Source organism: Coptis chinensis, chromosome 4 (assembly GCF_015680905.1).
Source record: "Coptis chinensis isolate HL-2020 chromosome 4, ASM1568090v1, whole genome shotgun sequence".
Taxonomy (NCBI): Eukaryota; Viridiplantae; Streptophyta; class Magnoliopsida; order Ranunculales; family Ranunculaceae; genus Coptis; species Coptis chinensis.
In genome coordinates, this window is record NC_141459.1 from 57,361,044 (window position 1) to 57,386,073 (window position 25,030).

At 36.3% G+C, this 25,030-nt stretch overlaps 1 pseudogene across 1 annotated transcript; it reads right to left on the bottom strand.

The window, feature by feature from the left end:
* Positions 1-11,405: 11,405 nt before the first annotated feature.
* Positions 11,406-15,445, bottom strand: LOC147504140 (importin subunit alpha-1-like; annotated as a pseudogene). Its single transcript, XR_015220346.1, has 6 exons — positions 15,078-15,445; positions 14,634-14,824; positions 13,599-13,727; positions 13,147-13,274; positions 12,726-13,063; positions 11,406-12,010 (listed from the first exon to the last, which is right to left on the bottom strand). The product of XR_015220346.1 is annotated as an importin subunit alpha-1-like (transcript).
* Between the last annotated feature and the right edge of the window lie 9,585 nt (positions 15,446-25,030).

A 25,030-nucleotide genomic window follows, 5' to 3' on the forward strand; every position in this document is an offset into this window, starting at 1 on the left:
TAGTGTGGGACGAAGCAACAATGACTCATAGACATGGATTTGAGGCAGTAAACCGTATACTGGAGGACCTTTTTAAATCACAAGGCAAAGAATTTGGTGGTAAAACATTCCTTATGGGAGGAGATTTTAGACAAATATTACCAGTCATTCCAAGAGGCACAAGAACTAATGTTGTTGATGCTTTTATCAACAAGTCAAAATTATGGAAAAACTGCAAAGTCTTTCACTTAACTGAGAACATGCGACTGAAAAATGGAAATATAGATCGAATCAGATACAACAAAGTCTATTGAAGAGTTTAGAAAATGGGTTTTAGAATGAGTGACGAGGTGGAATCAACTTGGATAAAAATTCTTGAAGACCTGCTTATTCCAGATAGTGATAATCCAGTAGAAGATATTGTGTCATGCATATATCCGGATTTGGTCAACAAATATACAGATATTGAGTATCTTAAAGAAAAAAGCAATCTAGCCCCAAGGAACGAAACAGTTGATGAAATTAACTCTACAATAATTTTAGAACTCCTAACAGAACTAAAGAGATACTTAAGTGCAGACTCATTAAGTCCAATTCAAGGTAAAAGTGCTAAACAAGATGTTTTATACCCGACAGAATTCTTAAACACTCTAGAATTTTCTGGCATACCGAACCACAAACTGGATATAATAGTTGGTGTTCCGATCATGTTAATGAGAAACATTAATCAGAGTCGAGGACTATGCAATGGAACTAGGATGATCATCACAAAATTGGCTTCCAAAGTGATATATGTATATATTATTACAGGGAACAGAGTAGGAGATCTAGTTTTTATTCCAAGAACAATTTTGTCCCCAAGCGATACAAAATGGCCATTTGAATTCAGAAGGAAGCAATTCCCTATTAAAGTTTGTTTCGCTATGACCATAAACAAAAGTCAGGGACAAACATTCGAAAAAGTTGGAATATATTTGCCAATGCCAGTTTTCACTCATGGCCAATTATATGCTGCAGTTTCAAGATCAACCTCACGAGAGGGGCTGAAGTTTTTAGTCAGAAGGAATGGGGACGAGCCTGAAAGACATACACAGAACATTGTCTATAAAGAAGTTTTTAATTCAATCTAAAGATTATTACACTCGAAGGTATTTTCTTAAAACAAATGATTATTATATTTTTGATATTTTAGACACTGATTTTATTTTTTTTACATTGTTTAATAGGAAAAGTTGGTGCACTGACTAAGCAAAGAGATTGCATATATGATTTTTGGCACCTTTCAACGAAATATAGGGAAATGAAGTCGTAGTAATTGTCATGAGGACTACTAGCTATAATATTCATCATTTGAGAAGGCTAATCAAATAGAGGTAATATGGGCATAACCAGCACAGAGATCAAATCCTCCTTACTTCAATGTAATTGATTATCTCCTAAGTGCTTTGCTACTAATCCCTTTTTATTAGCCATGTAGTACTAGGGACAGTAGGAGATAATGTTAGCTACATTAACGTTCCCTTCTACTCTATCTTCTTCATGGAGATAATAGTAGCTACTATAACTTTCCATTCTATTCTATGTTCACAGGGATAATATTGGCTACCTTGACATTCTCTTCTATAGTTCTATTCTATGTACTGTTAATCTAGAAGTACATGGTGTTGTCTAGTGTGGTAGAGATTGATAAATCCCTACATTTGTGTTTTGAGCTAGGTCTCTTAAAATGATTAGGTTTTAGTACTAATAGCAATCTACGGTGGTGTGGAAAAACATATATATATAAACAGACCACAGATCGTTGTAAGATACTTAGAAAGAGACACCTTAGAATTTTGAGCACTGGCTAGCCTGCAGGAAGAAAAAGATAAAAGTTTGTGTGTGTGTGTGTGTGTGAGAGAGAGAGAGGGACTTACAAATACTCCCAACAGTGTGCTCACAGTAAATAAATAAATAAAGTTCAGAATAAGTTTTAAGGCGGTGTTGTAGTTGATGTTTGTCAGATCGAAATTCTGGATTGCATTGAAAAGCACTACTGATGTGGCATCATTAACAACACCTTTGCCAAGAACTTATACACCCCGCTGTAAAGACTTATACACCCCGCTATAAAGAAAAGGTGTCTCATCCTGATCAAGAACTTATACCAGCAGTTAGCAAAGAAACAATAATACAAGCTGAGAAAGCAAAAGCATGACACACCTAAAAAAACAAATTCTCATTGGATTGTTTATTTTAATTAATGATTTTATATTTATATATTGTCTTATTAAATTTATTAAACATAGCTTTGATAGACATTATTTGTATATTTTAAGTCAAATGGACCTGACACAGGTCTAATTATGTTGTTTGTATCACAATCTATTTAAATCATGTGATTAGAATGTTTTTCTTTTTTTTGCTCCTTCAAGTAATTTAATCATCTATATTTAAGTCATCTGATTGGAATTCTATCATTTTCCTTGCTCCTTACAATAATTTTAATCACATTAATATTGTTGTCTCAAGCTTGGTGTGTCCTGTCAGCTCTCTTTGTCTCGGGCTTTTGCCAACAGTAGCAGCTCCTTATGATATTGCTCTCTTAGACTTTTATAAAATGAAATGAAGAAAGAATACCTATGTTCATAGACCGTCTTACAAAGAATATGGTTAGAACATCTTATGCAAGACTATGCATAGAGATTGACTTAACATGCCCATATCCAACATACATACCAATAGTGTTAGATCAACGACGAGTATACAAAGTGGCCTTCGAATATAACCGGAAGCCACCGTGTTGCAGTACTTGCAATGTTTTTGGGCATACCAACCAAACATGCCCGAAGGAACTTAAGGTAGAGAGGGAGGTTAAAAAAGTTTGGCTAAAAAGAGAAACTAAAACTGAAGAGGTGAATGTCGTTAATGTGAAAGAACGTATACGGAAAGAGGTTACAGAAATAGCAAAAACACAGGAACATGAAGTATAAGAAGTGCACTCTGTTGATGATGGAAAAGGGTGGGAATCTCCAACAAAAAAACATACATGCAGAGCAAGAAGCAAAACTAATGAGCTGAAATCGGAAGGTAATAAGATGACTGACAGATGCTCGAGGGCTTTTGTAAACAACAAAGACTTACACAAAGGACTTGTAGACAGAGCAGAAGACATGAGACTAAGGGGTCTACTGCAACATGGGGAAAACATAGTCAAGCATTTGAGTATAGCAGCAGCACAACATGAAGAGGGTACATAAACAAAAAAAGTCACACCACACTCAGTGCATCAAGGAATCTCATCAAAGAGTGACAAGGTTAGTAGCAGCAGAAAAACTACCCAGTCAATATCAGTCAACTGTAACTCTATCTCTTTCTTTCTTTCTTTATTTCTGAAGCAAGGATGATCACTTTCCTAACCTACAACTACATACCTATCCCCGATACCGTTACTACTTTAACATAATATCGTTTCGGACTTTAAAACAACAAACCATACCCGAAAGGAGTTTTTTTCTATCATGGCAGAAAAGCAGAGCATCAAAGTACCAAAACAAAAAAAAAATGAGTGGAAGGGAAGAATTTGGATGTAGTGGTGATGGGGACTAAAGAATTTGATGTCCAACCAAGGATTACTACTTCTCCATAGCTCAAAATTGTGAGTAGACGCATACTTTATATGTCTATATGTTTGAATTTGCTATTTGTTTTACTGCTTAATTCTCAACTTGGATTGGATAAAATTGCATGACTTTGTGATTTTGTCGTATTTGTCACAAGCTAAATTGTAATTGTGAATGTGTGATAGAGAGGCAGAGCACAGTAATATAGAGTCAAAGTGACTAAATAGCTAACTTTGATTTACTTTATTAAATAATTCTTGAACCGAACTAGCTGATAGGCTAGCCACTGGTTGCTCACAGTATTGTGGTTTCTTATTGTTAATCGTCTGTGTGTTTATGTAGGAGCAAGTCGGAATGTCGCACCAAGAAGTATCGCCATGTGAGACACCTCAGGCTCAGGGCACAACCTTAAGGCTAGGCTCTACGGCAAGGACAAGGGAGATTGTTAGAAAGCCTTATTACAGCTGAAGCCTTGCACTAGTGAGAGAATCCATCATGTTATGAAATTAGCACAGGCCACATTACCCAGGATTAGTTCTTACCCTATTACTGGAGCAAATCATAAATGTGACAGGTGGAGTAATGTTTAGCAAGTTCAGCAAAGGGTCCATGACTGCAGCAAATAAGAAATGAGCCAACTAGAAGAATGTAAAACCTCAAGCCAAGTTCATCAACACAGAGAAGCTTTCTTGATAAAATAAAGTTTCTTTGTGAATCATACAAATTTTGATACTACAACAGGAAGTGTATTTTTTGTGTGGTGTGTTTTCGCGTGATACCCAATAAATTTGTAAAGATTTTTTTTCTTTGGTTGTGTTGTGTTTTTTTTACTGCTTTTGGTGAATTTCTTTGGTTGAGTGAAGGGGTTCTTTGGATTTGTGATTTTTTTTCAATTTCTACTGTTGTTGAAAATGTTTGAATGTACATTGCAATAAATTTGAACAGAGTTAGAAAGTCACTTCAACAAAAACCCACATATCAAATGGACTCCTACTTATGTTGACGCACATATTTTGCTTTAGAAAGACAAACCAAATTTGGAAATAAACATCATGGCTGAATTAGAGTTTTCAAAAAAGAGAAACATTATAAAGATGAGTTTAACTAAACTTCTAAAACCATATCATAATAGATCCTTATAAATTTAACAACACAACTTCCTGTATACCACAATGCAGTAGTAGAAGGTAAAAAAAACACTTTTTATACTGACAATTTTTATACAGGCTTATCATAAGTATCGTAGTGAATATTTTTTTAAAACTTACACAATTTTTATTTTCTTTTGCAGATTATTAATAAGAGATAAGATCATCTACGAGGTAATTTCATAATTGACCATGGTATTTATTCGCTGTATTTGTTTTTAGCAATAGAAATAATAATGCATGTTTTACAAGCTAATACGGTTAAAAACCTAATTCGAATAATAAGACAAAGATAGTTCAGTATCATATTCATATTTTCTGTTATATATGAATCAAATTTTATATTAATTGTGACTAAAATTCTATAAAATAATGCAGGTAAACCACATGGATAGCATAGATGTTGACGAAAATAGTTTCAACTACAATGGAATGATGATTACTCAAAAATTAAGTGATTAGTGGATTATAATTGAGCAAAACAGACTCTGTTACTACAGGATACACAAGAATACTATTTATTATGAAGACTACAAAGGATTAACAGATGAAGTGAAAAATAAAGTCCAGGGAGATCGTTTAGAAAAAGAAGAAGAAATGAATAATTTAGAAAAATAATATGGAGAAGAAGATGAAATATTGATGAAAAGGAGCAAATAAAAAGTTGTGATGGAAGACTTACCTTTCAGAATTGATTAATTAAGATCTTCTGTAACCACTACTTCTTCTAAGTTCTTTTCTTGCATTCAGAACTCTTATTGTTTCAACTACATTGCATAAAATAGGACTGTGAATTTTTGTGTCTTGATAGCAGAACTTGAGACAGTTCTATAAAAAATAACTACCTTCCTTGGAACCTCCTCAACATCAATTTCTAAACGAGAAATAAAATCTGCTTTATATTGTCCTACAAACAAACAAATAATGTTATGTTAGAGGACTAAGGCTAAACATGGAGTGTATCTGAACTTCCGATTTTCAGTAATTCATTGTTACAACATAAACAGACAAAAAACATTTTCGATTTCACATGGTTCAGATGGTAACATCACAAATAATGGGACATGTTAATTCGTCATCCATGAGAATAGGATTTAATCCACAAATGCAAAGTTTAAATAGTAGGTAAGCAACTGTTGAAACCATAATCTATTCAACTCATGTCTAATCAAATAATGGCCCTCTAACTAACCATGGAGAAAATATCAGATAACCAATTAATTTGACGTAATCGCAGGTCGGAGTACTGCAGTTTAATATCTTAGAGAATATGTACTCCAGAAAACACAAAGGATCCAGCAATCTGGACTGAATCCACACCAAAAGTTTTATCTAGAATATACGATGAGTATTATGATTGAACATTTGAGAAACCGTCGAGCCAAACTATTGTGGCTTTACCAGAATGTGTGTCCATACTTTCATATATCTACTGTAACCATCACAGTAAAATGAAGGATTTATATTAAACATGTCAATTGAATGAATGGTTGGATTTACAATGGGCATTGGAATTACGAGTTGTCAATTTGATCTAGACTACTTCGGTGTCCTAAGAATGTAGGAGGACCATGCATCAAGCTCGAATGATCATGCATGTCTATTACTTAATGTCCAAGAATGATAACACCAAGAGATTTGGTAGGGGGATGCCTGGTGGAGTATTTGCACTAAATACTATATAGAGTGGGCCAAACTTGGATTGGTCCGGCCTTTACCATACTAAAAAAATTCTATTTTATATAGTTATCCGTTTCTAATTTAGATAAGTATTGCTTAATTCAACTTCTACATACGGTATAAGCCCAAAACAAGTATACTTCTAAAACTATAATAAGACCTTTAGAACCTATAAATATAACACAACAATACCTCGAGTAATATAATTTTCAGAAAACTTCAGAGCTACTACAGAGAAAAGGTACACATGACAATAATTTCTTTTTCAATCTTATTAGATTTTTTAATAGTATTAGTAAACATGTGTTATTTTAATCCATGAATTTAGCATAAATAATACATCTCTCCATGCATACATAGCAAACGGTTAAATATTCATCATAATTGTGATAAGAATTGTAATTCTAATAGCTGTATATACTGTAACAGAACATTATGACTGGAAAATTCAATTTTTTCGATGAGGTGAACGACAAATCTGACAGTTGGAAGGTTTGAGCACGATAAGCGCATCGTGGGAAGTCAAGTAATCTACAGGACAAGACACAATCATATGGTCTACACATGCTGCTACTTGATGAAAAGGTAGAACATACTCAAAAAAATTACTTCTTTTATATTAAAAAACTTTTTGAATTTTAATTCACTTATATTACATTGTGCAGTCGAATCAAATTCATGCAACGATTTCACCAGGAATCCAACACATGTTTGAAAAAAAACTGATGGAAGGGGATATATTCGTAATTGATAAATTTGAAGTCAAAGAAACAACCGGAAGATATCGTCCAGTAAGATCTAAGTACACTGCTTCATTCACAAAAGATATTATAGTATCTCCTTCGAAAGAAATTGGGACGACATTCAACAAATATAAATTTTCGTTCGTAAAATTTGAAGATCTTATGAAAACAAAGGATATCTTAGTTTTTCATACTAAAGGTGAGTTTTTATACATACCCTATTGTTTATTATAACTAATTTCTAACAATGTCTACAAATCAGATTTCATAGGAAAATTGATCAAAGTCGGACCAAAGAAACCTCAAGGATTTAGGGAAATCACAATACAAAACGAAAGGTAAACAAAATCTACATAAAGTATTTTTTAACATAATTTCTTACACAACTAACTATGTAAATACGTAATTAGGAGAAGTGACCTTACTATAGCTTTATGGGGTGACAACTTTGGTAGATTGGCAAATATCAGCAATCAAGAAGAAGATATGATGCTCATCATCTTATACCTTAAAAAGATTGGAAGTAAGTACAAATCTTAATCATCAGTTGTATAGAGTGTTAAACATATATAATGGAAGTAAGTACAAATCTAATGTTTTGAATTTTCATATTTTACAGAGAAATATAAACTTTGTTTAACATCTGCAACAAAGTTGTACTTGAATTTGGAATATTTTGGTCATGTTGACCAGATGAGAAACAAGTGATATTCATTTACAAAAGCATTAACAAATATGACTTATCCCTAATTTGTTTTTCGTAGATATCAAATTAGAAATACAAGAGTTCAAATTGAACAAGCAATGACAAACGAACCTACTTCAATGAAGGAACTAATGAATCAAGATAGAGTCTTAATTTCGGAGCTAATTTCACTAGGAAAAGAAACACACAATTAGGTATACCAAGTAAATGCCTAAATAATACAGTGCTGAAATAAATAAAAACTGAACTAATAATACAACATAATTTTTGTAGGAAAAGCAATTCACTTGCAGGGCAAAGTTTGTGAAGATATTTGGAAACCAATGGAGCTACAAATCATGCGAGAACTGCATTTATAAGCATGTTGACAAAGGATCAGAACCTTTTTCAATAACTGTGAAACAACATACAAGACTCTACAAGACAGGTAAAGAAATCATTAATAAATACTCCATCTTCGGTTTTATAATTCATTACTAATTCCAACTTTAAAACATAAATAGGTACCTACTTAAACTATGCATACAAGATGAGAGTGGAGAACAAATAGCTTTTGTCGTCTTTGGTAAAAAAGTGCAGAAAATAGTCGTGTTTCCTATCCAAAAAATAATGGAGCTGACTTCTAAGGCAAGTACATGAATTAATACGAAAAATTATTTTATAAAATGATACAAAGTTCATAATTGAACCGTACCTATATTTATTTTGTGAAAAACAGGGAAAACGTACTGAAGAAATTAAGGAAAAGCTTGGAAAGAATGCGGGGAAGGAACATATTTTCAAAGTTAAGCTGAATGAGTATAGTATAAAAGAAAAGTTTCTTTCATTCAGCGTTACGGATATATTAAAAGATGATGAAGACTCTGTTGAAGAAAATCGTCCATCGAAAAAATTCCCTAAAGATTCAGAAACAGAGGTAAATGAGGACAACAAAGAGATCAAAGGATGAAAAATTTCGCCATAGGATGGAAGATTACTAGGAATTCTATTAGGATTTATTCATATTTCATCAACAATATCTGTACTTTGAGATACAATAAAGATGTTTAGGTTTTAAACTATTTGAGGTATTTAGTAGTGTCTTTGGATTAATTTACATTAATTCATTAATTCAATCTGAAATTTGTGAGTTAAATTTGAAATCTTTAGGGTTAGTTATTGTCTGATCGATAACCCTTCAAGTTTTAAGTTTTAAACTAATCATGAGTTCCAAATTAGAATCAAGAAAAAATCTATGGTAGCAAAATCATGCTCAAATTAAAAGCAAAATTTCATGCCTTGATAGTGGTTATTTGAAAATTTTGAGTGAAATTGCTTCAGGACTACTTTTTCAGGTTTAATTAAACGAATATACCAACTCGCAGAGTAAATTCTACTACAGGATGAGATACAAAGCAAGAACATCAACTTTGATAGCATTCAATGCAGCTTAAAAAGCTCCCAAATAAGTGACACCAAAACCATGTCAAGTTGTCTAAGAGAAGTTTAATGCAACATGTAAGAAAGTACCGGTTGCAATCAAATCAACGTAAGAATCACCCATATCAGCAAACAAGTGAGCAATGGCCTTCACATCTTCTTCATCCTGGTAATATAAAGGAAATGATCCGCTCGCAAAATTCATTCAGAGAAACTCTTTAAAATGCTTGGGAAAAAAATTGTATATTGTGTCGTCTGCTTCAGTGTAAGAATTCAACTCAGGAAGTCATATAGGGGTGTCAATATAGCCTGGCCTATATACACAAACAAAATAATGTACACTCAAGTCCTAAAGATTGAAGGAATCCTTCCTATGTTGTCAGGGGCATTCATTCTTATCGTAGATTATATCAGAAAGTATCTGTACCAGGGTATAAGCCTAGGCCAATCAAGAGGTGTGAAACTCGCCCCAAATGTTCAAGCAATTAACCACGACCGCTAAATAGAAAACTGCGCAGATAACATAATTCTCATGGAGGAACATAAACTAGGAGGGCTAGGTTCTTTAGCCTATAAACCTGTTTTTGTAAAGCGGTCAAAATCAATAAGAAAGAGCTCGGCAAGGTTTTATCCCGCAACTCAGAGGAAACTATAAGGTTCGACAAGCTCATTTTTTACTCTAAAGAACCGATCTAGCACCTTGGAATCCCCATCCAAACTAAGGAGTTCAAGAAAAAAGACTGGGTGGAATAAGATTAGAAGAAATATTCACTTATTGTTAAGATCAGATATGCCAATAAATAGATGGTTGTCCTTTGTAGAATGCGTCAAGCTAATAAAATTGACTAAAACATGCTAGTGAGCTTCCCTGCTAGCGATTCCCAAAGGCCAGAAGAATGAAATAAGATGATCAGGAAATGACTTAGGGTGGGAAGTTAGGGCCACATTTAGAACCCTGGTGGAATGGGAAGAAGTTATTCAACCGAGAGATGCAGGAGGTCTGCATATGAGGAATGGTTTCGGGGCATTCTTTTCTAACAACATTCTTACCTTCTCAGATAGCTTCTACACATAGCTAAAAGCAACCATCCCATTGCTTGCTACTTGCCTTGTTGCCACCTGTAATGAACATTGATTCATTTTTATTTCTTGAACAATATACAGTTCACTTAGACCCTAATCGGAAAAGATTACCCCATTAACAAGATGCTAAAAAAGGCAACTCCCAAAAGAAAGAACCCCACAGCTAGAAAGGCAGAAAGAACCGAATCCTCACCAGCTTTCTAAGTAGAGTGGGATCCAAATATCTTAACAAAATCCTGTTCATTATGGAGGACAAGACAAAACATGGCAACCATAAAACCAACAACAATTCCCTAATATACAGAAAACGAATACCCCACAGGCACAGGCTGTAGCGTCAGAAAGTCGCAGTAAACAGGTATCATTTGGCGTTATGCTTCCTGTGTTATTGCCTTTGCTTGAAAAAGATAGAGCTATGTAGCTACAGGCTCTCTATTTCAAATTGCGGGTACATTTTTTCTGTATTAACTTCCTCTATGTCAACTTCCTTTTCTGTCATTAAATTATCAGTTGTTATTATGGTTTTTGTAACATTATGGATGCATTCTTGATCTACATGGTAGAGCAGAGAGGTTACAAGAAGCATATAACTTTGTAATTGAAATGCCACTTCAACTAGTTAAATCCTTTGGAGAAGTCTTTTAGCTACGTGCAAGATTCATGGAAACTCTGCCATGGGCAAAAAGGTGGGGAAACATCTCCCCCAGTTGCAAGAAGAAAGTGGAACGGTTGACGCTGTATCTAGGTGTGAAGACTTTATAGCTTTATCTAATGTATATCCATTTGCTAGAAGATGGAAAGATTTGGAAATGGTGCGAGGGAAGATGAAAGATAAGTGTATACAGACTGAACCAGGTAATAGTTCAGTTCAATTGGTGAAGTCATGAATTGTAACTTAAAAAAACAGATATCTGTCAATCACTGAAAGTCTGAAACTATAGTTCCATTTTGCTTCTTACTGGAATATAGACACATATGTTAATGTTAGGATTATTGCCCCACGAAAATAATTCTACAGCAAATCAATCGTTCCCTCAATGGCAAGTTTCTAACCAAGAAGAAAATGTCTGTGTTCAAAATAAAGAGGAAGAAGTAAATATGTTGATGTTGTAGAATCTAGCTTTGCAAGGAAAATCATAGGACAAACAATTCAAAAGATCCTAAAAATGGAGAAGAAATGGCAACCCCCAATACTAACTCCACCAAATTGTAATGAAACAGAATTGAACTCCTACCAGAGGAAGTTGAACTCCTTCTAAAATATTGTCAGAGTTAAGCTTGAAACAATATTGGCCACCTGAAAGGTCGTAACAACTTCACAACCTATATAGCCTGTTCGGTCGAAATACAGACTTCATTAGTAATAGAGAATGAGTAGGTGATTCAGATTGCTCAAGGAAAAGGCAATTACACTCGCCCTCAACACCAATTTACCACTGTCCAACTTCACTTTAGGGAAGACAAACTGATGACCTCTGGGTGCGAGCCAACAAAGAGACTAAAAGATATGGAAAGTTGTCTAAGCGTTGAGGTCCAGCACGGAGAACAATGAAAGGCCCTGGAAGTCCAGTCCTCGCCATATGACGTCCAGTGAAGAAAAAATCATCGACTTTGTAAATCTTCAGCAGCAGAAAATACCATTTTACTTTGCTGCCAAGAAACACATCTGTAGTCAGAAACACAAAACACCTAATTGCATACATGATCAATTAGAAACCAAGTACATCAACCAAAAACTATAAAAATATTTGCAATACCGAGCTTATAGAGTCTACAATGAAATCCTGTAAGGAGTCTCAAATACAAAGAGAGGATGTGAGAAGTAACATTGTGTCTTACTATATTAGTTCACTCCAAGAAAAAGTGCGGCAAACAAAAAAACCTAATTCCAAACAACAGAAAACCTATAAGAGTTGGAAATTGCTTTGAACACTCTACTTATAGAAGTTCTAGATAAATCTACAAATTAATCCCTCTTGAAATACCTCTCAAGGCAATAGAATTTTTTTCAAGTTTCTTCAAATCATCTTTACAACAATTAAAACTTAACAAGCAATGGAAGTTTATGGTTCACCAAGCAGTCAAGAAAATATCTACAGTAGCAAAATCATGCTCAAATAAAAAGCAAAATTTCATGCATTGATAGTGGTTATATGAAAATTTAGACTGAAACTGGTCCAGAACTACTTTTTCAGGTTTAAGTTAAACGATGTCCAACCAGTAATACTAGCACCAGTAAAGGAAAATTAAAGAAAACATTTTGTTTCGCAAAAGAACTAAATAAAGAGAGCATACAATCCACAGTGCAGCTAATAATCTTACATTCAACCAAAGTTGAATCCACTAGAAGGGACTGGATGCTCACTTCCTCCAAAGTTGAAGCCAGGTTGTGCAGCTCCACCAGGAGGATCTACTGTTGCCTCCTCATCATCCTCCAACCAATAAGTCTCCAGGATCTTCACTACTTTCTCATAAATATCAGTGTTGTCATGGCTTTGGAGGATCTCAATCTTCTCCAAGCCCTCTGCCTCATCAATAAGTTAAGCAAAGACATTCATGCCTTCAGTGTGGCCTGGGTTCTTCTCAGCTTCTCCAACCTTCAAAATATTTTCAAGCCCTTCCAGACAAATAGTAACTATTCTTGGATCAGGGCAAACAAGTAGATCACATAATGGTCTTATAAAACCCTGGCTCACAAGGTACCTAACATCCAGGACGACAAACAGCTAAATGCACATTCCAACTATAATAATTAAAGAGGAAAAATAAAATGAAAAGAATCATACTTAGTTTGCTCATTATCGCCACCAGAAGTAGAGTTTGAGATTGCCCAAGCAGCTTCTTTCTTGATATCAAACTGAGCAGTTTGCAGAAGATGGACAAGAGGTCTAATAATATCAGCCTCAATCACAGCCTACACAAATGAGAAAGTAGAGATTAATCTCATGATCAATCCATATACTATAGTAAGCAGCACAGCCTGCAAAGATTAGTAAGTACATCAACGGTGGTAATAAAAAACACAAGTGTTCCTTGAATTTTTAACATGCTTCTATATCAAGTGAGTTAATTTCTTTTATCCATTTATACTTAATGGTTTAATAGATCTGTCACAACGACGTGCTAATTTGTAAAGATAAAGTCCTCATTTGACACCCTCCATGCACTAGGCAAGTAATCAGTCACAAGATCCAAAGAGGCCAAAGAAATGACACTCAAGACAAGGAATGCAGTAAACCTGTATCTATTCTTTATTTCTAGCTGTGATGTTGGAGATGGTTCAACAAGCTTCTTTCTTAATACTTTTCTTATGATTATGCGTCAACAGATTTAGAAGGCATGGAAGAGCTTGCTGATTGATGATGAACTGGGGAAAAAATATAAATTAAAAAATTAAAACACAATGAAACCAAGCAGTATCGAGGTGTGACAACTCAAATGAGCAACTTCCTACATCCTAGGTTCGTAAAAGCCCCCAATACACACACCTGCGGCTTCTTAGACAACATGCATGGTTTGTTGATTTTAAACTTTCCTGTTCTTCAGTATTATCTACAAAGACTACAATAAGAAGACAACATGGTAAGCTGCACAAATTCTATCAAAATCAGGTTCCCACTTCATCTCAAAGCTGTAAATCCGAACTTAGGTTTTGGAAACAAAAGTTCAACTCAGTTTTTGGAACATTAATATCTATTATTCTCTTTTTTTTCATGAAATCATTTGATGTTATTGTGTTAATAATGCAATTGATTCTACTAATATTTGTATTTTTTTTACAGTTATGGTGTGGGACTATGGGTGTTGAATTGTGACCTTTCCCTTCAATTAGAAACTCTACAAGTTCATTGTCTTTAGTGTATGTAAAGAAAAATAATTGGATGTGCAGTAATTCTTTGTTTGCTAATCTGTCCTAAGCAGGTGGTTAGCATTGGGCCGCTTAATGTCTTCAGTGTATGTAAAGAAAAATAATTGGATATGTAGTAATTCTTTGTTTGCTAATCTGTCCTAAGAAGGTGGTTAGCATTGGGTAAGCCAACTACACGTTGTTAATGGTAGAAAAATAGCAACAAGGTGTTATTGTTGTTCCTGAAAACATCCAAGGACACAAAATAGGCTATGGTCGTCAAAATTAATGAATGGAAATGCAGAACAGTAAACAGAAGAGCACAAATCCTTTATTAGAAATACATAATAGTAAAACTTTGCAGCGGCAATTTTGCGGTATATTGAACTCAATGTGTTTAACAAGCCATGGAAGTTTATGGCTTACCAAAGCTTTCTCCAAGGAAAGCCCCAAGAGGTACATATTCCCATGTCTGAATATCCCTTGCTGTTGATGACAGAAATAGCTCTAATTAATTTAGATTTTAGCATCTAAAATGACACCTCCAGAGCTCAAAATCTAGATTCTGAGAAGGTCCAAAATATGGTGTGGAACTTCAAATTGGATGAGCTTGCCCTCTGTCAAAGAGAAATAAAAGATCAGAGAAAAAAGGCTTTGTCAAAATGAGAACGAGAGCGAATATATATGATATGATGGTGATGATTATTTTTAATCTTTTTTCTTTTGCATTTCAGTTTTTTCCTATTAGATCTATCATTTACTGATTGATGGACTCTTTATCAAAAACAAATTTGATATATATATATATATAACAATAAAAAAAAAATCGCAATACAAAAAGGTTAATAACGATAAGAGAAAAAAGTATACCTGTAACTGTTGTAATTGTTACCCAGATAACAAATTCCAATCCGTCATTCATGATCAATTTAGGTTCATCACCTTCATTGTTAAATGCAATGCTCCAAAAGATAAACCAGGAGAAAGAAGAAGGAACGACACTAGAAAAGACTAAAGGTAGGGGTTTATTGTTCACTTGAACGTAAAGCTCAATTGATAAACAACTAAATTGAAAATGAATTCGTAATCAAAAGGATTTTTTGGCGGGTAATCGATCAAAACCTTCAATGACTTGGATACTTTATTCTTTCAACTTCAATGACTATCCGAGTTTTTGGGGTTTCAACTTCAATGACTTTATTGGGGTTTATTGTTCATTTCCAATTTGGCGGGTAATAACTCGGAGGTAATGAAGTTGACTTAGTTTAGTCAAAGTGTCAAAAGTAAAGACACATCAGTGTTTACTTGAAGACACGTGAAATTCATAAAAAATATAATGGGCTTGAAGCCCAAGTTAAAGTTAAGGACACAAAAAAATATTTGGGACCTTAGCCAAATAGAACAATTATAGATATACATGAAGTTAGAATAATACACAAACTAAACTTCTAATCACATAGGGAAGTCTAATCAATTTACATAAATAAACCTATATATGTAGAAAAATAAAACTCATTCATATTGAAACCAGTGCATACGCATAGTAAAAAAACAGTTAAGGTAAACAATTCTTCTTATCTTCCTTAATATTGTGTACCTATATAGCAAAGAATTCAATTTAATCCAAATATCTATACTTATGAGTTTCATATATTTAATTGTGTTTTCCTATATAAAAAATTCTATTGCAGGGTCATGGAGTATGAAAATTACAACTTACGTAAAACTAAGTTGCTAAAAGAAATTCTAGAAGCAGTTTTTGATACAACACAAAAAATAGAGAACGGACGATTCATCAGCAGTGTAACACTACATGTACCAAAAGACATATTCTTTAACAATGAAGACATCATAGTTAAACAATTCTCTGGAAGCTCTGCATATTCTTTAGAAAAAGTACAAGATTCCACTACTTTTAATGCAATAAAATTTATAAAATATGAACGTGAAATAGAAATTGAAGACTTTAATTTCAAAGAACTGTTGAAGAAAAGAAAAAAGGTTGAAGAAAAACAAAATCAGCTTAACACCCTCAATAACCTTATGCTAGATTGTATGATTCAAGACAAAGAAAACAAAGACAAGATCTTTGAGCTCAAGGAAATAATTAAACAGATGAAGGAAAAGGAAAAAACCAGTTGGAAAGATATTAGCAGCAAAGACGAGAAGAAAGATTTGAGAATAAAGAAAAGAAAATCATCACAATTAATGCCGGGGTTTAACGCTTCTTATTTATGAAAATTTGTCACTATTGAGTCCTTTAATTTTTAGTTTAAATTTATAATATTAGCTTAAATATTAATAACCTTTTAGAGATATTCGCCCATTCACCAATCTCACTACTTGCTAAATATTAATAAATATGGATGCTAAAGTTGTAGGAATACTTCTAGATAATCAACCATGACAAATTTTGAGTGAACATAAAATTTCAATCAAAAGATTTTAAGCACTTTCCTCGCTTGACTTTCTAGACCATATTATGATGTACAAGTATCATGGCAATTAAGCATTCATAGTTGTGGTGAATGCGTAAGAGGTTTGTTATGAGTCGAAACAATCGCTTTTCCGATTCAACTACTACTTCAAGTTATATTGTGTTCGATATCAAAAAAATAAAAGTCATTTGTCACCTTTGGAGTAGGTATTTGTATCATAGCTTTGTTTTGTTTGCTGACCTTCCAAAAGAAGTGAGTAAATTGTTGGAGTTATCCCTCACATGAGAATGAGGAAGAGGAGAGAAATCAGTTTTGTTTGCATAAAGAGCTATGAGCGTGAGTGCGCTCAAATTGGTCTAAGCCCAAGGCGCACCCGTGCCCTTGGTAGTGGAAAACGAAACATGCACTTGAGGGCACGCGCGCTCGACATTGGCCTTGCCGAGAGCGTGCCCGCGCCCATGCTTATATTTGCAGTTTCTAATTCACTACAGTAACCGTGAAATTTGTTTTTGGTATATAAACCAAAAACAAGGTTGTGGAAAACCTAAGAAGGCAACACAAGTCACGAAATTGAAACCCATATTTTGAGAGCAATCAAGATTGAGAGAAAACTTTTGCAGAGAGAAAAGCTTGTAAAGAGAGAGGAGTGATCTAGTAAGGTGGAGAGACTTGAGATGAGTGATTGTAATCTTCCTTCCCACATTATAAAAAGATTAGCTCTTATGGAAGTAGGCATCATTGTCCGAACCACGGTACATTTTTGTGTTATGGTATGCTTTATACTTTCTTTGCATTATTTTTTGTTGTTAATAGTTGTTTAGAGAGTTGGGCATGCTAGGTTGGTTGTAGTGGATATTTAGAATTTGTCTGGAGTAGTAGTGTGTTCATATTATAAGTTATCTATGTAGTGGGGATTGATTGGAATCGTTATTCCTCAACAAGTGGTATCAGAGCCAGGTTAGATTAACCTAGGTTGTTATCCGAATTTTGCTCGGAAGGCATTTGACAAAATTCCTGAGAGAAGATTTGAGTTTAAATAACTTGTAGAGATGGACCATTCAGTGAACACTCGCATGACTAGTCTGAATAGAGCAAACTACACTATTTAGAAGGGCAAGATGTAAGACTTGCTCTTTTGAAAGGACTTGGCACAACCCATTGAGAATGGGGGAAAAAAACCGAAAGCAATTCCTTTGGCTGAGTTGAGCAAGCTTGACAGAAAAGCAATTGGGTACATTCGATAGTGGATTGACAACAGTGTCTTTCACCATGTATCCCAAGAGACTACTACTTTTAGCTTGTGGAAGAAACTCAAAGACCTCTATGAGAGGAAGTCGGCCGAAAACAAAGTATTGCTCATTAAGAAGTTTGCCAACACGAAGTACAAAAAAAGTTATTCAATGTCTGAGCATCTTAATAAAGTACAGAATACCATTAATCAGTTGCACTTGATGAAGATTGATATGGGAGACGAAGTTGAGGCTATGCTTCTATTAAACTTTCTACCCGACAATTGGGAGACATTAGTAGTTTCTCTTAATGGAGCCACTAATGATGGAGTTATTTTCATGGAGATGGCTACCGGGGCATTGTTGAATGAGGAGACAAGAAGGGGTTCACGAAGAAGCTCCTCTCACTCAGAAATCCTTGTCACAGAGAAGCGGGGGAAAGGTAAGAGTAGAAAACCATCTCATTCTAGAGGTGATGACAGAAGTAAATCTAGGGGTGAAACAAGAACTCCTAAGGCAGAGAGACAATGTTACTATTGTGCCACCAATGGTCACTTCAGGTATGAGTGCAGAACACTGAAGAGGGATGAGAAGAATAACTGTGTACATGAAGACATGGTACAAAGGAACGGAAACACATGCAGAGATACTACCGCACTAGTCGACGATGGTCTAGTGGGAATTGTGTCAGAATTTGGTGTATACTGTCTTAGTACCACATACCAGGATACAAAGTGGGTGATAGATACAGGAGCATCCTATCAAGTCACACCGCACAGGGGATTCTTCACTACTTATAGTTGTGGTGAATTTGGTGAGGTAAAGATGGGTAACAATGGTGTCTCGATGATTGTAGGCATTGGGGATATTCATGTAGAAACCAATGTCGGCTACACCCTGACACTCAAGGATGTAAGACATGTCCCTGACATTCAGCTAAGCCTAATTTTCGCTGGGAAGTTAAATGATAATGGCTTTCTAAACTCGTTTGGTAACGAGGTACGGAAACTGAGTAGAGGTTCCATTATAGCAGCCAAAGGGAAGAAAACTTGCTCTCTTTATAAGACACAGGCTAGTTTATGTAAAGCATAAGTAAATGCGGTAGAAGAAGAAGCTTCCTCTGAACTATGGCACAAGAGACTGTGTCATATGGGCAAAAAAGGCATGAAAGTTCTTGCCAAGCAAAAGGCCTTTCCAGACATTAAAGGTACGCATTTAAATAGATGTACTCACTGTTTGGTAGGAAAGCAACACAGGGTGTCTTTCCAAAGATTCTTGTCTCACAGAAAGGATAATGTCCTTGAGCTAGTGCACACAGATTTATATGGTCCTTTGAAAGTAAAGTCCCACGGGGGAGCTTTGTACTTCTTGACTCTTAATGATGATGCGTCAAGAAAGATATGGGCATATAGTCTGAAGACCAAAGATGAAGTATTTGGCATGTTCAAGACTTTCTATAGCATGGTGAAAAGAGAGACAGGGAAGTCTTTGAAGTGTATTCGCTCAGATAATGAGGGTGAGTATATAGGGCCGATTTGAAGAGTATTGCAAAAGTCATGGGATTCGTCATATGCATATTGTTCCCAAGACACCGCAACAGAATGGTAGAACGAGAGAATGAACTGGACTATTGTAGAAAGGATGAGATGCATGTTGTCTCACTCTAAGTTACCAAGAAGTTACTGGATAGAAGCAATGCGTACAGTCGTGCATGTGATCAACTTATCACCATTAAAGTCTCTGAATAGTGATTATCCAGAGAGAGTATGGTAAGGCAGAGATGTTGATTATGGATACTTGAGGGTATTTGGGTGTTGGGCATTTGTTCATATTCCCAAGGATGAAAGATCCAAGCTTGATGACAAAGCGAAGCAGTGCATTTTTCTGGGTGATGGGGATGAGAAGTTTGGCTACAAACTCTATGATCTGATTAACAAGAAGGTAATCCGAAGTTGAGATATTGTGTTCTTGGAAGACAAAACCATAGTAGACTTTGAGGATGGTGAGAAGTTAAAAGTTTTCATTAATGATCTCGTTAATTCAGAACCAGAAGTTCCTGCTATGGAACGTGCAGAAGGCATTGAGAATGTAGAGAACCATGAGTTTGAAGCTTATGATGATGATCCTATTGCTCATGATGGGATATAACCTACTAATATAGAAGATGCAGATGAAGTGTATGAACCACTACTTGAGCAAGCAGAAGTGCATCCTCCTTAGCCACAAGAAGCTGGGGTAACGAGGTCCAATAGAGAGAGACAAGCTTCAACCAGGTATCCACCTTATAAGTATGTTTTACTATCTGATGGTGGAGAACCTATGTACTATCAGGAGGCTCTTGAAGGTACAGACAAAGAGAAGTGGTTGAAGGTCATGCATGATGAGATGGATTCTTTGCATAAGAATCACACTTATGAGTTAGTTGAGAAACCAAAAGAAAGAAAAATTCTCAAGAATAAGTGGATCTACAAAGTCAAGCACGAGGAAAATAATCCACACCCAAGGCACAAAGCTCGCCTTGTTGTGAAGGGATTTGGTCGAAGGAAAGGTATTGGCTTTGATAAAATTTTCTCTCCTGTAGTTAAGATGATTTCTATCAGGGTGGTATTGGGTCCGACCGCAAGTATGAACCTAAAGGTTGAGCAACTAGATGTCAAGACAACTTTTCTTCATGGAAATCCTTGAAGAAGATGTCTACATGGACCAGCTAGAGGGGTTTGAGGTCAAAGGCAAGGAACACCTAGTATGCAAGCTGATAAAGAGTTTGTATGGTTTGAAGCAACCACCGAGACAGTGGTACATAAAGTTTGAATCCTTTATGGTGAAGCAGGGATACAAGAAGTCTGCTTCCGATCATTGTGTGTTTGTTTAGAAATTTCAAGATGGGGATTTCATACTGCTCTTGTTGTATGTGGATGATATGATGATAGTTGGCCCAAACATCAATAAGATATCCAAGCTGAAGAAAGACTTGAGTAAGTCCTTTGAGATGAAGGATTTGGGTCAAGAAAAGAAGATACTTGGGATGTGGATCACTCATGATAGAAAGAGTAGGAAGTTGTGACTTTCTCAAGAAAGCTACATTGAGAAGGTGTTGAAGAGATTCAACATGGATCAAGCGAAGCCGCAGTCAAGAATTGTCTATATCAGTTCCTAACGATTTGGAGAATCGTCATACTTAGAGGCGGTCAGCCATGTGCCTAGCACATGTCCACTAAACACTCGTGCTAAGCACGAGATAACTTATTCACAGAACTGATTCGGTGGTCCTTATCTTATTTTGGACATTTATAGCCTTAGATTATTTTCTATACACGTGTCATCTATTCAATGACGGGAAATCCCCCTTATAGATGCCCCTCTCGTGCCATCTAGCACATGGGGCACAATTGAAGCGACACTGCTTTTGGCGCGAGAATCTTTTTTCTAAACTGTTACTGGAATTGCTTACGTATCCAACTAATTAAGGCTTTGAAAAGACGGCTCGAACAGACACGCCATTTCCCGAAAAAAGGTAATGATGGCAGTTCCATCCCGAAAAGACGCAATGCTTGGGCTAATCGTAACCGTCCATCTTATCTATATATAAAAGATCTGGTGAGAGAACTCTCATTATCTCTTATGCTACTTTTGTCTGCATATTGAACCTTTTGATCTCCCGTTAGGGTTTAACTAAAACTTGAAACTTTTCTTCTTTTCCGATCATGAATCCCAACTAGTCACTTGTAAACTTCGGAGATCTTTCCTCCTTGGAACTAATCCGAGAGAAATTTCACATCCCTGATGATATCGGCCTGGAGTGGGGGAGGTTGTTAGATGAGTTGGTATATAAAGAAGTAGCACTCATCACAATTGGCCAACTCAGGGCCGGACTTACTTTACCCATCCACCCACTGTTAAGAGAGTGTCTTATTCACTTCAATCTTGCTCTTGGTCAACCAGCACCCCTGTTTTACAGAACTGTCATATAGTCTGCCCTACTGGCAAATAGCCATGGATTCGTTCTAAATCGTTGGGTGTTGGGGTACTTTTATGAGGTCCGGTGTATTCGAGACCAATCCTACTACTATCTTATGACCAGAGACAAGAACTCTTCGATTGTCTTTTTTGAGGGGAAGCAGAGTGACGAAGGCTGGGCTGATCACCACCTTCGTGTGTTGGGTGATGCGTGGATGTTCGTCCTTCTGATGCTGAGGGTGAGCTAATGGGAATTCCTGTTCCCAGAAAACATACACATGCTCTAACCAGTAAGTCTACTTACTTAGGAACTTTGTAATTTAATATAAGAGTCTTTCGCCTGAATTTCTTTGCTATTATTCCTTTGATGACTCTTCCACCTAGAATCAACTATCTGCTACTAATGCTGCAATAGAGGATGCCTTAGGTGATAGTTTCTGATCCCACCCATCTTTTTGAATATTTCAACATGTCTGCTGAAGAACTGCTGGCTCTGTCCCTTGGCTTTTCTTCTTTTTTGGATAAATCGTGGATTTCCGCGCACGCGACTTCCCCTCACGTGGATCGGGGATCTTTGGACTTCTTCCTCCTCCAGTTCAGGACGAATCATCTTTGATTACTAGAAGAAGAGGAAATTGCAAGGAGAAGAGTTCTATGGTCGCCTCTAGTGACCTGCTGTTAGTGATGATTGTGTGATCACTGGCAGGAGAGACCCTGAACTGCTGGCAACTAGTAATTTTAAAAGGGAAGTGCGTGCATCCAACCCTCATAAACTAAAGAGAGCTGCTCCTGCTTCTACTTCTGATGTTGCCCTGTCTGGTAAGAAAATGAAATTTCACCCTCTCTCTGTTAATGAAGAAACACTTTTTAAGGTTCCTGTGACTATTCCCCGTTCTGGTTTTGAGAAAGTAGCTGTACCCATACCAGTTCCAGATCCTCCCACAGGTTTTGGTCAAACTAGTGACAATGTCCCTTTGACTGTTGACCCTTCCCTCCCTGATAATAGCAAGGGGAAGGGCATTGTTGAAACAACTGCTATAACTGTTGCTCTCCCTCCTCCACGATTCAGTGGTAGGAGGGGGGGGGGGGGTGAGTGATGACATTTCCTTTTCGCCATGATCTCCAGATTCCCCTTAAAGTGAGATGATCATAGAGATGAGGCATTGGGGACCAACTGGTGAACTACCTGTTACCAACAAGCATTCTGTTAATGATGTTGATATCGCGCTGGGAGTGCTGGAAGCTACACGACTTCCTATTGACAAGGCTAAAGCCAATATGGTTGGGAGCCTGGACCTGTCTATTCACCGATCTGCTGTTCACCTAGCTAAAGTAAGACTTTCCCTCTCTGTTCAATGTTATTTTTTTCTCATTGTGTCACTTACACACTCTGTATCTTTTTCCAATTAGTTAATAACTTTTTAGCCATGAAAGAGACCATCTTTGCGGCCTTAGCCAGTACAACTACTAATGACATGGCTACTGGTGAGCTGATCTGGGAGAAGGAGGCTACTAAGAAAAGAGCTGAGGAGCTGCAGATCTAGGTTGACCAGCTTTTGGCCAGAGAAAAAAAATCTGATACTGGTTTCAAGAACATGAGAAATATGATCACCAATCTCCGGGGCTCTTCGGAAAAAGCCCAGAAAAGAGTTGCTGATGTTGCCACTTGGAAAGTGAAGTTCTTTGAACTGCGCGCCCTCTTCACCACCCTACAAGCAAAATATGACCAGGTCGAAGGGGAACTTCACCGTAGGAACACTGAGATCATGTCAGGCTATGAGAGGGATCTAAAAAAGAAACGTCTTCACTCTGATAAGAAGGCTGGTGACCTCTTGGCAGAGACCTCTAAGTTCTATTTCCAAGTGGTGAAGGAGGTGAAGAAGAGGTCAGCTGAAAATGCCATTCGCTTTGCTCTGAGAGTGCTTGATGTTTCTGAAGGGTCATTCGATGCAGCCAAACAAGTTAAGTTTGAGGAGGCTATTAAGGCTACTAGGTATGTTTATCAGCTGAATGATTAAGGGCTCCTGACCAACCTTTTCATCTTGTTTCTGACCTGGACACCAGTATCCCAGTTATCTAGGATGAACTTATGCCTGATGCCTCCTCCTCTTCTGAAGAAGACACCGATGATGACATGCCTCTCGTTCAGCTTCCTTTTTTGCCAGTGCCAGCTTCAGGTCAGTGTTCTATTCAGTATTCAACCATAACAGCTAATCCAACCACACAGTCTGTTCTTGATGATGGTGCAACAGCAAGCATTGATGGTGAACCAAAGTTTGATTATACCCCCGCTTCATAAGCCTTTTAGTTAATGATTCACATAAACAATTATTTTTAAACAATTATTCTATGGGTCTGTAATATTAAACTATGTAGCTCACATACTATTTTACTTACTGAGCTCTGTAGCTCTTCTAGTTTATGCATGCATACTACTTACTTAATGAACTCTGCAGCTCTTCTAGTTTATGCATACATTTATAGCATTTTATGTTATATGACATATGTTACTATGCATACTCTACCCTTGATGCCCCCAAAGTTCATTTGGAACAACAATAGATGACCCTAGGAGGCTAAATAGATTAAAATGAGGCATAACCATAATCTGATCAGGATATCATGGAAACCATTCAAGTTAACTGTAATTAGGAGTTCGATCGCAATAGAGACATATGTCTTTGAGAAAGTAACTTGGTGCCATGAGCACAACACTGTGTTTAATAATGATAGGTCCTGTTTATTTAAAAAATGAATAGGTTATCGCCAGAACATCAATGGGGGAGTCTTCCTCAGCGCTATCATGCCGATATAGTTTCAAGCCCATCATTGTGTGCTAGGATCTGGATCCAACCCAGATCTTCCCATCAACCCTTATGTTTGATGTTTTGAGAGCTCCAAGAACTGGCATACAGTTCAGGCTCTCAAGAACACTATCTCTTGTTCCAAGTCAAACTGGCATATAGTTTACTAAACAGTTAGTGTGGTCTAATTCCCTAAAGGCTTAATCCATCAAGGATAATCGCAGTTTGAAAAAACTGGCATACAGTTCAAGCTGTGTGGGGATGAGAAAGGAACTGGTATATAGTTCAACTTTCTCGTACTTAGTATCATTAGTTCTAAAGCAAATTGGCATACAATATTCTTGAACAGATAGTGAGAGAATAATTCCCTATAGGCTTAGTCTACAGTGGATAAC